Genomic DNA, 11,705 nt, shown 5'->3' on the forward strand with positions numbered 1-11,705 from the left:
TTCAGGATGTAAGGTGGGAAGCCCACCTGTTGGAAACAGAGGATGGCCCATGAGGGCACGTGGCCCTGAAGCTGTGCTGGGATACATGAATAGCAGATGTGGGCCCCCCAGGGGTTCTGAGCAATGAGGCGCAACACCAGGCAGCAGGTCTGCACCAGGGTTTCCCTTGGGTACCCCTTGGGTTGTGGGTGGCCAGCAACTTCATGGGCAAGACTAGGATTGCTGGGCCCTGGCCTTGGCCGGCAATCTGTTCAGGGCAGTATGGCCTTAGTAGGTTCAGGGCCCTCAAGGATTTGGGGACCCAAGACTTTGGGTCTCATAGGAAGGCCCCAGGGCATGTCAAGTTCTTGCAACTGCACCCTCTGCCCAAGCAGGGTGTGTCCTGTCTGGGACTGGGAGCCAGAGCACCTGGGACAGTCGCCAGGGCTTCAGTGTCTAGGGGCTGGAGCCCTGGGCCATCCCCACCACCCAAAGCCCTCCAGGATGCCCACCCCAGGGCCCCAGCTAGCCCTTGCCCTCCCAGTTGCCAAGGCCAAGTCAGGGAACTAGGCTCCTGCCCTGGGCAACCAGTCCCAACCTCCTGGGTGGCATCAGGTCCAAAGGGAGGTCAGTGGATCCCAGCCCAGGGTACCACCCCAAGCAGCAGTGTCTCAACCTTGCACGGCCCAGCCATGTGTCTCATCAGTCCACCACAGGAGGGGGGACCCAAGTTCCAACAAGGTGGCATCCCTTGGTGATCAGCAAGGAGCAGCAGGAGTCCCCTGCTCTCCGTGGCCTGGCTTGGCCCCCCCATCAGCCCAACGTGGGTTCCCTCTGGCCTGCCCTGGCCACCTTTGGGCCCATTCCTCCCTGCGCCCTGGGGATGGTGGGCCTTCAAAGGTCAGTAACACTATCTGGCCATGCATGGCTGGGCCTGCATGCAAGGGACCCAAGTCGCCCTCAGGCTTGCCTCCCAAAGGCCCTCTCGTCACCGTGGCCTGTGACCCACTTCACAGCATCCACTCACCAAGCCTTGTTGAGGTGGTGGCGAGATCCTGGCCAGCGCAGTCCCCTGAAAGACACAAGGGGACCAGAGAGGCTGAGCAAGGGCCCCAGGGGAGGCATGGTGGGAGAAGCGATGTGTCTGCACCCAGCCCAAAGGCCTGAGCCCTCTCAAGCACCCTGAAGCCCATGGACAGGCCCCAACCCTGATGGGCAGTTTGGAAGGTTTGGGGGCCTCAAGGCCCAGGCTGAGGGGAAGCACCCCTAGTGTTACATGAAGACCCGCCCGGTATTTGCAGCCCTGGGCCGTCCCTTCCATTGAGCCTCAGTGTAATCCTAGTGAGCATCATCATCTGTCTTCAAGACATTATGAGCTCTCATCATTGACCCAAGCATAGCACTGGGCACGTGTGTGGGCGTCTATCCCTGAAGCAGCTTACCAGTGGTGCTTGCTGCCAAGCGGCATGCCTTGTGTGTTGTAGCCCTTGGAACTCTTCTTAAGACTGGACCCAGCTGATGTGGTGTGCAGAAGGGTGCAGTGGCATGATCAATTGGGTTTGGAGTCTGGGGTGATAGGAGCAAGCCCTCCGTCTAGACGGCCATCCAGATGGCAGCTAAGCTCCCCTGTGGAGCAGAGCCATAGGCACTCAGTGAGGCATTGGGTGTTCAGGATTGAAGCTGGCAGCCCACCTGGTGGAAACACAGGAGATCCCAGAGGGCATATGGCCCCGAAGCTGTGCTGGGAGACACAATAGCCAGACTAGGGCTCCCCAAGGTGGCTGAACAATTGGGCCACCACCAGGCAGCAGATTGAGCACCAGGGTTTCCCTTGGGTACCCCTTGGGTTGCGGGTGGTGGGCAACTTGGCGGGCCAATACTAGGATGGCTCAGACCTCGCCTTGGCCCAGAATCTGGTCAGGGGTATATGGCCTTAGTAGACTCGGGGCCCTCGAGGATGTGAGGAGCCAGTCCTTTGGGCATCATTGGAGGGCCCCAGGGAAGGTTGAATTCCTGCAACCCCTCCCTCCACCCAAGCAAGGAGATCCCTGTCTGGGACTGGGAGCAAGAGCACCCGGGATAGCCACCAGCTCTAGAGGGCCCAGGCCTGGGTCCCTGGCCATCCCCAATGGCCTGAATGTATGCCCGGATGCCCATCCCAGGGCCCCAGCTTGCCCTTCCCTTCCGGAATTCCAAGGCCGGGTGAGGGAACCAGTTTCCCCCTGATCAACCAGTCCCAACCTCCTTGGGAGGCGGTAGGCCCCAGGGGACATTGGTGGCTACCAGCCCAGGGCTCCACCCCAAGCAGAGTTGGCTAGATGCAGTACGGACCAGCCAAGAAGCTTCAGGTTCTCACAGGAGAGGGGACCCCAAGTCCACTGAGGTGGTGCCCCTGTTGATCTGCAGGGAGCAGCAGGAGTCCCCTGCTTCTTGTTGCCTGGTGTGTCCCCCCAGCCACCCACACTGGGGCCCCTCTGGGCTCCCCTGGCCACCTTTGCGTCCACTCCTCCCTGCTCCTTGGGGGATGGCAGGCCTTCAAATGGCAGGAACGCTATCCATCCCTGCATTGGTGGGCCTGCACAGAGGGACCCAAGTCCCCCTCAGGCTTTCTTCTCTAAGACCTCCAGGTCACCTAGGCCTGCAACAGGCCTTGTGGCATCCACTCACCAAGCTTAGTTGTGGCGGTGGTGAGACCCTGGCTAGCATGGCCTCCTGAAAGACACAAGGGGACCAGAGAGGCTGAGCAAGGGCCCCAGGGGAGGTGTGGTGGAAGGAGCAATGGGTCAGCACCCAGGCCCGAAAGCCCTAACCTTCTCAGGCACTCGGAAGCCCATGTCCAGACCCCAGGTCCAATGGGCAATTTGAAAGGATTGGGGGCCTCAAAGCCCAGGCTGAGAGGAAGCACCTCCAGCACCATTTGGAGTCCCCATATCCTCTGCTGGGGTTGGTCCCCTCCATTGGGTGTCAGTGTAAGCCTATTGAGCATGATTTTTATGTCATCATCTCTCTTCGAGACAATATGAGTTCTCATCATTGACACAGCACAGCACTCTCCACGTTGTAGGCCTTTCACCCTGAAGTGGCTTACTGGTTTTGCTTCTAGGGCTTGGTTGGCTGGAGACTTCAGTTCACCTTGACCAAGCTGAGGTGGCCTTGGGAGGGCTTGGCAGGATGGGTTAATATATTTGGTGTCCTTTGGCAGAGAGAATGCCAGTTGTCTAGAAGTCAGCCTTGTGGCAGCTATCCCAGGGTGCAGAGCTGTGGTGGGTCAAGCATATTTCAGTGCTCTGTACGTTAATTTCAGGCCCATCTTCGGGACCAGAAGTATTTTGATAGGGTGCAACCCTGGACCCCATGTCAAATTTAACAAGCCTCAGTTCAAGGGTTCCCCCAAATGGTGCTGAGCATATGTGCCTACCATCCTGCAGCAGCCGTCCAAACACCAAGGCTTCCCATTTGGACCTGTGTTGGGTCTTGGGCTATGCCAGGGAGGGGATGGACTTGGAATTAGCCCTCATTCTGGTCATAGCAGGATGGTCGGGGTGGGCCTTGGGCTTTGGAGGACTCTGGGACCCAGGGCACAGGGCAGCATGGGATGGCCCAGGGCACGCTGAATTCTAGCAACTCCACCCTGCCGCCCAAGCTGGTGATCCCTGTCTGAGATTGGGAGGGAGGGCTCCCTGAGTGGCCCCGTCAGTTTAAGTACCCACGGTTGGGGCCCAGCACCATCTCCATTGACCCAAAGGCTCACCTGTGTGCCTCCTACCAGGTCCAGGGTCAGCCCTTGCCATCTTGGCAGCCAAGGGCAGTAGAAGCCCATAGCTCCACTTGGTCTGGCACAGCCGCCCTGCCTGGGACACTGGGTTCCCTCTGGGCTGTCCTGGCCACCTATTGGTCCACCTATTCCTGCACCTTGGTGATGCCAGACCTTCCTGGAACTGTCAACATTTTCTGGTGTTGCAGGTGTTTCACCTGGATGCTGGGTCTCGTGTCACCTTCAGGCTTGCCTCCCCTTGGCCCCGAAGTTGGCTGCAGCCTGTGTCCTAGCCCAGAGACATTTGCTCACCTCACGTGTTTGTAGCAGAGTTTAGAGTCTGGCCAGCGTGTTCCACTGAAAACCTCAAGGGTACCATCTATGCTATTCAACTGCATCTGTATAGGAATCTTGGGTTGAGCAATGGGTGGTTACCAAGGTGAATAATTGAGTTTATCTTGTTCACTTGGTGTTCTTCAGACATGTCCCTGCTACAGAGGGGAGTCTGAGGTATCATTTTTCTTATTCCAAATCTACAATGCCCTCCAGGTCATATTGGCAAGGATACAATATGGTATTGTCCTGTACATTCATTCTCAATAGAATTTCTTCAAGCATGATTATGTCATCCTTTCTCTTCGAGTGAACATTTTTTTTTTGCTAATGTCCTATGCAAAGCAGGTCCCATTCATAAGGAATTCCCCCTTGAATCTTCTTACCATGGTTTCTTAATGCATATCATGATGCCCAGGTTGTTCCTGATTGGGCTGCTTCCCTGGTCTGGAATTAGGTGATATGGAGTTCTCCATGGGATCTTCATTTGAGGACCTGTTCTCAGAGTGTTAGGCTTGCTCTTCAAATATCCTAGGCAGTTTCAGTTGTCTTTGTGTGCCAGAGTTGCTTGTTCTTAATTTTTGGTGCTGGGATTCAACATGTGATACCATCTTGCAACCACAGGAGACCTGAGGGAAACATCAGAGTGCAGAAGATCCTGTGCCCTTGCCTTAAATGATATACCATGGAATGTGGGACCCCAATGATGAGCTGAGTATGATTTATTCACCACCCATCAGTGGTCCAGGGTTACTACAGGGCATGATGCCCCAGTACACACAATTTTGGTCCTCTTCTGGTAGCTTAGCAGTGCTGATATATGCTTGAGTATTTTGGATTTCTTCCTTCTCCAGAGCCATCTGTTTAATGAGAAGTAGGGTTTTTTTTCAGAAACACCTTTACAGCTGTGTCATTTTCCCAATGCATTTTCTTTATATGTGTATCAACCATTTAATACACAAATGTGTCCAGAATAAGTGAACTAATGGATGTTTTATTAGAATGTAGCAATAAATCCATATATACCTACTTTCCTAAATACATGTTAAATTTGCCCATAGTCTTCTTTTATGTTTATAGATTTACCCTCATCTATAGGCCTATCTCTTTTGATTCATTATATAAACTCCGCTGTTTTAATGATTTTACTTTTTAGATTTTTTAATTTTTGGCTTCAATTTTGTTTTCTTTGAAGAACAATTTAATATATCTCTGGAACACTTGTGAACTGACAATGTAATTTAATATAGATTTATTTTTCAGGAAACCATATCTCCCATCATTAAGAGATACTTTCCTTAAGATCAAATCCCTGCCCTGGAACTTTCAGTCCATTTTTCAAAAGCCATGTTTCTTTTGTTCATATCAACCTTTGAAGTCCTGCTAACAGTATTTAAATTCTGATTAATATACTCCATCATCCTAGTGTACAGGTGAACTTATGTGATCCACAAAATATGAGGTCATGAGGGAGTTGCTTTAATATTTTGAAGAATTTCCCAATTTATTTCTACAAAGGTACTTTTGAAAAAGTTTTTTTTTTTTCGTATTCCTGATTGTTTCATTTTTTAAGACATACATTTTCCCCAATAAATTTCCCAAGTGATATGGACACCAGTGCCCTTTTTTGGTAAAATGTATTTTGTCAGATTTCCCATCATGAAAATCTGACAATACCAATAGTTCACAATTGTTTTCTTAATTTAAATTGAATTAGCCAACATATAATACATTACTATAAACTATCACTAGTTTCAGATGTGGAGTTCAGTAATTCATCAGTTGCATATAACACCTGGGTCTCATCATGTAACATGCCCTCCTTAATGCCCATCACTCAGTAACCCCTTCCCCCTACACAGCAACCCTCAGTTTGTTTCTTTTATAGTAAAGAGTCTCTCGTAGTTTGTCTCCTTCTTTGATTTCCGTGGATTCAGTTTCCCTTCCCTTCCCCTATGATCCTCTGTGCTGTTTCTTATATTCCGCATATGAATGAAACCATATGATAATTTTCTTTCTCTGATTGACTTACTTTGCTTAGCATAATACCCTTCAGTTCCATCTATTTTGATGAAAATGATAAGATTTTATCCTTTTTAGTGACTAATAATCCATTTTATATATATGACATCTTTATGCATTCATCTGTCAATGGACATCTGTAGCCCACAATTTCTTAAATTGTCATAGGAAGTTTTATCAATCCACCAGAGTCACAGGTAAGCTATCTGAATCTTTTTTCAGTGTCCACCAACTGAAATACATGGTATGAATTTTTGCTTCTCATCTTCTGTACACCATGGAGGTCAATCTTTTCTAGAGGAAGTGGTCTGAGACACAAATGCAGACTTCTGCTGTTGTCAACTATGAAGTTTATTTGAGATATTTTCCTAACCTGGACACATACTGACTTGCATCATGTTTCCCAGTGGCCATGAAGGACAGATATCCTCCTCTGCTATCTTATACATTTCTTTGGAAATGACAAAGTTAGGCTTTCCAGAGATACTATCTTGTCAAGATGATACAGGAAGAAATCAATCCTCTATTATTTCATTTTGCAAAAGGAATAAAATATATTTATTGACTCTACATAGGCATTCTCTTTTGTCCTAGCTTCTTTCTTGGCCTGTATCTATGATCAAAAGTATCATCTCACCTTGTATCACTATAATAATCATTGCCTGAATGTTCAACTGAAGACACAATGAGGGAAAAAGAGGTATGGAATTGTTCCATATAAAGGCTCCTTTGAGGAATCATGGATCATGTAACAAAGACTAAAATATGAGCATTTGTTAGGTACATTGAATATTATAGACATTGTATACCACAAAGGATTGCCATGAGGGATTGGTTATCTCCTGTCTGAAATTCCATAATTTCTCCAGTGATAAGAGATAAATCAATAAATGAATGGTTAATCAATTAATTAATAACAGAAGAAACAAATATAAATTTACCTTATGAAAATGCTGAGCACCACTCATTCACCATAAAGGAGATGTCCATGTAAACAAGCTCCTAGATAGGAAAAGCACTCAGGATGTGTATGGTAAAATCAAGTTCCCTATGGTTCATTTTTTGGTCTATACAGCAATAGTGTTATGTAGAAAACTGGGCTTGGTTATTGGCCTTGAGTATCCACAAAATGATCTTGTAAAATTATGCAGAAGTAGTTTTATTGAGATAGATATCTGGAATCTTAAAAATGTGCCCACTACCATCCCTGAGGCAAACCCTGCATGAGGCTTTTTAGGCCATGGCCTGAATGACATCTTCTTTTTGTTCAGACTCCTTTTTTGTGTTCTTATCTGAAGATCTTGCTGATCTTCCAATCAGCAATGCAAATTTTTTCTTTGTAATATATATCTTTATTTCTGTACTTTGGGCAGACAAAACCTCATGATGGAGATGATACCATGGCTCCAACAATCTCAACATTATATTTATATAAGCACTTCCAAAATTGTTTTTGTTTTTGTTTTCCCTTATGGTGCCATCTTCTAAAGGACTTGTGTCTTGAACTTCAAATGTGAAGCTAGTGTTCCATTTGGCAAAGCTAAATAGATTAAGGAGCCAATTAGAAAAACTGGCATCACCAATAAACCCGTAATTCCTTAAATTGACATTTTAAAACCCTAATAATCCTCCAAGGCCACAGTCCCTTTGAGCCAAGACCCAATGGCAGATTAATTCTTGCATTTCATTCTCTGGATGCCATGGGCATGATTCTTCCTTAGAGGAATTTGTTTCGAGTATCCAGTAAAGAGCCCAGCAGTTATTATCTCTTATGTATATTAGATAGTTTCTAACCTGTGCACACACAGATGGTAATGTTTCCTGGTAATGTTTCCAGGAGTAATGAAGGAAATATTTCCTTCATTTGGAGTGTGATCCATTTCAGGTATAACTTAAAATGTTTCTAATTATGCTACTCCAATGGCCTACCTCCCAAACAGAAATTAAACATCTACAATACTTAGCTTTCTGAAAGGATCCACTTATTTATCTTCTTAAGTCAGGCCTCTTATATAGTGTAATTTTCTATGTCACCTATATCTATGATCAAACATGTCCATTCACCTTGATTTTAATGCAACAGTGAAATTCTTTCCAGAACTTCTAACTGAATAAACTGATGAGAAAAATATAGGTAAGGATTAGTGTTGAGGATGGCCCTCTGTGACTAAATATGGCTCACCAAAGATAGCCTAAACTTGAGGATGTGTTGTTATCTTGAAAACTATAGAGAAGATTCCCTGAAGGGACTTGTTGCCTGAAGACTCAAATCCTATTACTCTATAAGGGAAACATGGAACGTCAACATTTTGCTTTGGCATTACTGACTACATTGTACTTCAGTGTAAAGTTATTAAACATGATTTTTAGGCCATCATTTCTCTACAGGATAATATGAGTTCTCATCTTTGATTAAACCACAGCATTACCTGACAATTTATACACTTTGACATGTATATGCTCATCAGAGATAGATTTTAGAATTTGCGATGTCAAAATAGACATGACTTTTGTCATTTACTATCATGAACACCTGGCCGACATAGGCTCATTCTGTGGCAACAAACTATCCTTTTTTAAAGAGTCATTTTCTGTGTGGACAGTTGTAAGACAGATAAAATATTTTACTGCATCTTTCATGGTCTCATGATTTATCCATACTCTATGTTAAGCAATTACTATGATCATTTCTGCAAAAATGACTTATTACAGAGTTGGTGCAGCTTTCATTCACTCAGCAGAAAAAGGACAATATATACAGGCTTCTTAACTTTGTATAAACATGCAGGTGATGTTTGCAGACATGGGAGACATTCATTGTCAATCTTATTCTATCTAGTCAAGAGGTCATCAGGATATTTGCCATGGTTCATTGCATATAAACTCAAATAAAATCATACTCTTTCAGCCACATCAAACTCTGGATCTAGAAATCAGATGTCAGGACACTTGAAATTGTGATCACTTTATGAATCCTTTGGAACCATATATGAAACTTTTACATGATGGCCAATAAGCCATTGTGTTATATTGTAAGTCCTCTTCAATATCTTACAATCTTGACAAGAGCAGAACAAAGAAAAATACAATAATTAATGTAAATATGTATACTTGTATACTTAGACCAAAGAAACTAACAAAATGGAGTAGGAACCATACTCAGAAAAATTCTATACTTTCAATAAACTTTCAGGAAAACAGTAATGTTTTCTGACTTATCATCAGGAAAATACAAATAAGATACCACCCAGCACCTATCATAATGGCTAAAATTAACAATACAGGAAACAACTAACATTTACAAGGATGCAGAGAAAGAGGTACCCTCTTGGGATGCCTGCGTGGCTCAGTGGTGGAGCATCTGCCTTCAGCTCAGGGCATGATCCTGGGGTCATGGGATCAAGTCCCACATAAAGCTCCACTCAGGGAGCCTGCTTCTTCTGCCCATGTCTCTGCCTCTCTCTGTGTGTCTCTCATGAATAAGTATATAAAATCTTAAAAAAAAAAAGAGGTGCTCTCTTATACTGTTGATGGGAATAAAAACTGCTTCAACCACTCTGGAAAACAGTATGGAGGTTCCTCAAAAAGTTAAAATAGAACTACTCTATAACTCATCAATTGTGCCACTGGGTATTTACTTAAAGGATACAAAAATGCTGATTTGAAAAAAAATACTGATTTGAAGGGACACATACACCCCAGGGTTTATAGCAACATTATCAATAATAGCCAAATTATGGAAAGAGCACAACCAAACCTCCATTGATTGATGAAAGATAAAGAATACTTGGTACACACACACAGAGGAATATTACTCAGCCATGAAAAAGAATGAAATCTTGCCATTAACAATGTTGTGTGTGGAGCTATAGTGTATTATGCTAAGCAAAATAAGTCAGTCATAGAAAGGTAAATACCATATAAATTCACTTGTATGTGGAATTTAAGAAACAAAACAAGTGAACTTAGGGGAAGGGGATAAAAGGGAATCAACTATGAGAGACTCCTAACTATAGTAAACAAACTGAGGGTTGCTGGAGGGCGGGTATGTAGGGCCTGGAGTAATTGGGTGATGGGAATTAAGGAGACCACTTGATGTAATGAGCACTGGATGTTATGTGTAACTGATGACTCACTAAACACTACCGCTAAAACTAATACTACAGTATATGTAGATAACTTGATTTAAATAAAATCTTGAAAAAATAAAAATAAAAAATAAAATTATAATGGTCAAGATAATTAAGAAGAAATTAAGAAATCAGTTTATCTATCCTATTAGAGTAAGTTTCTCTTTAGCTCAAAGTCCTTAATGATAATTAAACCCTGCTCAATTATACTTATTAGTCTCACATATGACGTTTGCATCCACTTGGGTTTCTCCTTTACCTTAATGGTAATGTGTTATCAACATCACCTGGTAGTACTCTGTTTAATGGATGACTGTCAGTCTATCAGTGTAACACTTTAATATGGACCAGGTCTCCTGTTCAATGATGATAACTCATCTCCTCAGGAGGATTTTTTTCAGCATCTGGTCAAATGATGACATAATGAGCCCAAGGAAACCCAAAAACTCTAAGTATTTTATATGATAATGACTTGTTTTTCTTGTATCAGATAATAGGGTAGGCTTAAACCCTAAATTTATAGATTTTCCAAACTCAAAGAAAGAAATGCCATACTTACTACATGGAGTTAATATTATTTTTAATAAAGTCAAGTGGTAAGGCTTGGGGCTACTATGAAAAAAATGGCTTGGTATAATTTAGCCAAATAATTACTTCTCGTATGGTTTATTCATTTCACTTGTCCAGAAATTTGCAGATGATTAAAAGTAGTCAAATGTTGAGTACTTATAGAATATTACAAAGCTCCTGAATTACCACAGATATAAATTCTACATGTTTAAGAATTCCAAGTTTAGGTGATATAATTTAGTAAGGTACTGTTCACAATTTGACTATCAGCTTTAGCCTACAGACACACGCATGGCCATATGGACATTATATATAACATTACTAAGAATATTTAATACCTTCTAAAGTTGGATTCTCAATAATGTCCAATTGCCATCATACTCCAGGTAATATTGGACCTCAATTTGACTTATCTATGTGTTCCCTGTAAAGAATTTTCCTGACAGCACTGTTTCCTGAATTATCTAATCCTATACAAGTGTTAAAAGATTCCAAAATGTTCAGCCTATTCCTTCTGTATGAATGACTTTGTCGGTTTTATGAAAAAGCCACCCATTTAATTCCCATTTTCCTATGGTATTCTTCTTAGGTCCTCTTGATTTCTAATTTTCTAATTCTTAGAGAGTTTGATATTTCTAGAGTTGTCATTTAGAGTCCCTGGATATGAGTAATAGGCATTTCATTTTATGTTCCAAAACTTAGTACCTTTTTTCAAGCTTGGTCTACAAATTTCTTTTTTAAAAAATATTTTATTCCTATTTTCAAGTATAGGTTTTAAAATAAATAATATAAATATTTTAGAGAATCTTCTATGATTCAAATAAATCAGTAATCTCCCATATAATATTTTAGTTGCCGTCTATTCTTCAAAGTTGGATGGTTGCAAAACAGACCACAAACCATATTTATTAACAATA

At 43.3% G+C, this 11,705-nt stretch overlaps 1 long non-coding RNA gene and 3 other non-coding genes across 4 annotated transcripts in view; all 4 read right to left on the reverse strand.

The window, feature by feature from the left end:
• The window catches only part of LOC144290479 (uncharacterized), a 36,242-nt gene extending 34,258 nt beyond the window's left edge, over positions 1 to 1,984 (reverse strand). The window contains exons 1-2 of the long non-coding RNA XR_013358111.1: positions 1,422 to 1,984; positions 1,007 to 1,051 (exon numbers count right to left, since the gene is read on the reverse strand). This is a non-coding gene — a long non-coding RNA (uncharacterized LOC144290479). The remainder of the gene's footprint in view (positions 1 to 1,006; positions 1,052 to 1,421) is intronic.
• LOC144303854 (small nucleolar RNA SNORD115) lies at positions 1,302 to 1,371 on the reverse strand. Its single transcript, XR_013370859.1, has one exon. It is a non-coding gene; the product is annotated as a small nucleolar RNA SNORD115 (small nucleolar RNA).
• Positions 1,985 to 2,938: 954 nt separating the features above from the next.
• LOC144303848 (small nucleolar RNA SNORD115) lies at positions 2,939 to 3,019 on the reverse strand. The gene has a single exon (XR_013370853.1). It is a non-coding gene; the product is annotated as a small nucleolar RNA SNORD115 (small nucleolar RNA).
• Positions 3,020 to 8,423: 5,404 nt separating this feature from the next.
• LOC144303867 (small nucleolar RNA SNORD115) lies at positions 8,424 to 8,503 on the reverse strand. Its single transcript, XR_013370866.1, has one exon. It is a non-coding gene; the product is annotated as a small nucleolar RNA SNORD115 (small nucleolar RNA).
• Positions 8,504 to 11,705: the final 3,202 nt, after the last annotated feature.

The sequence above is a fragment of the Canis aureus genome, chromosome 2, assembly GCF_053574225.1.
Source record: "Canis aureus isolate CA01 chromosome 2, VMU_Caureus_v.1.0, whole genome shotgun sequence".
Classification (NCBI taxonomy): Eukaryota; Metazoa; Chordata; class Mammalia; order Carnivora; family Canidae; genus Canis; species Canis aureus.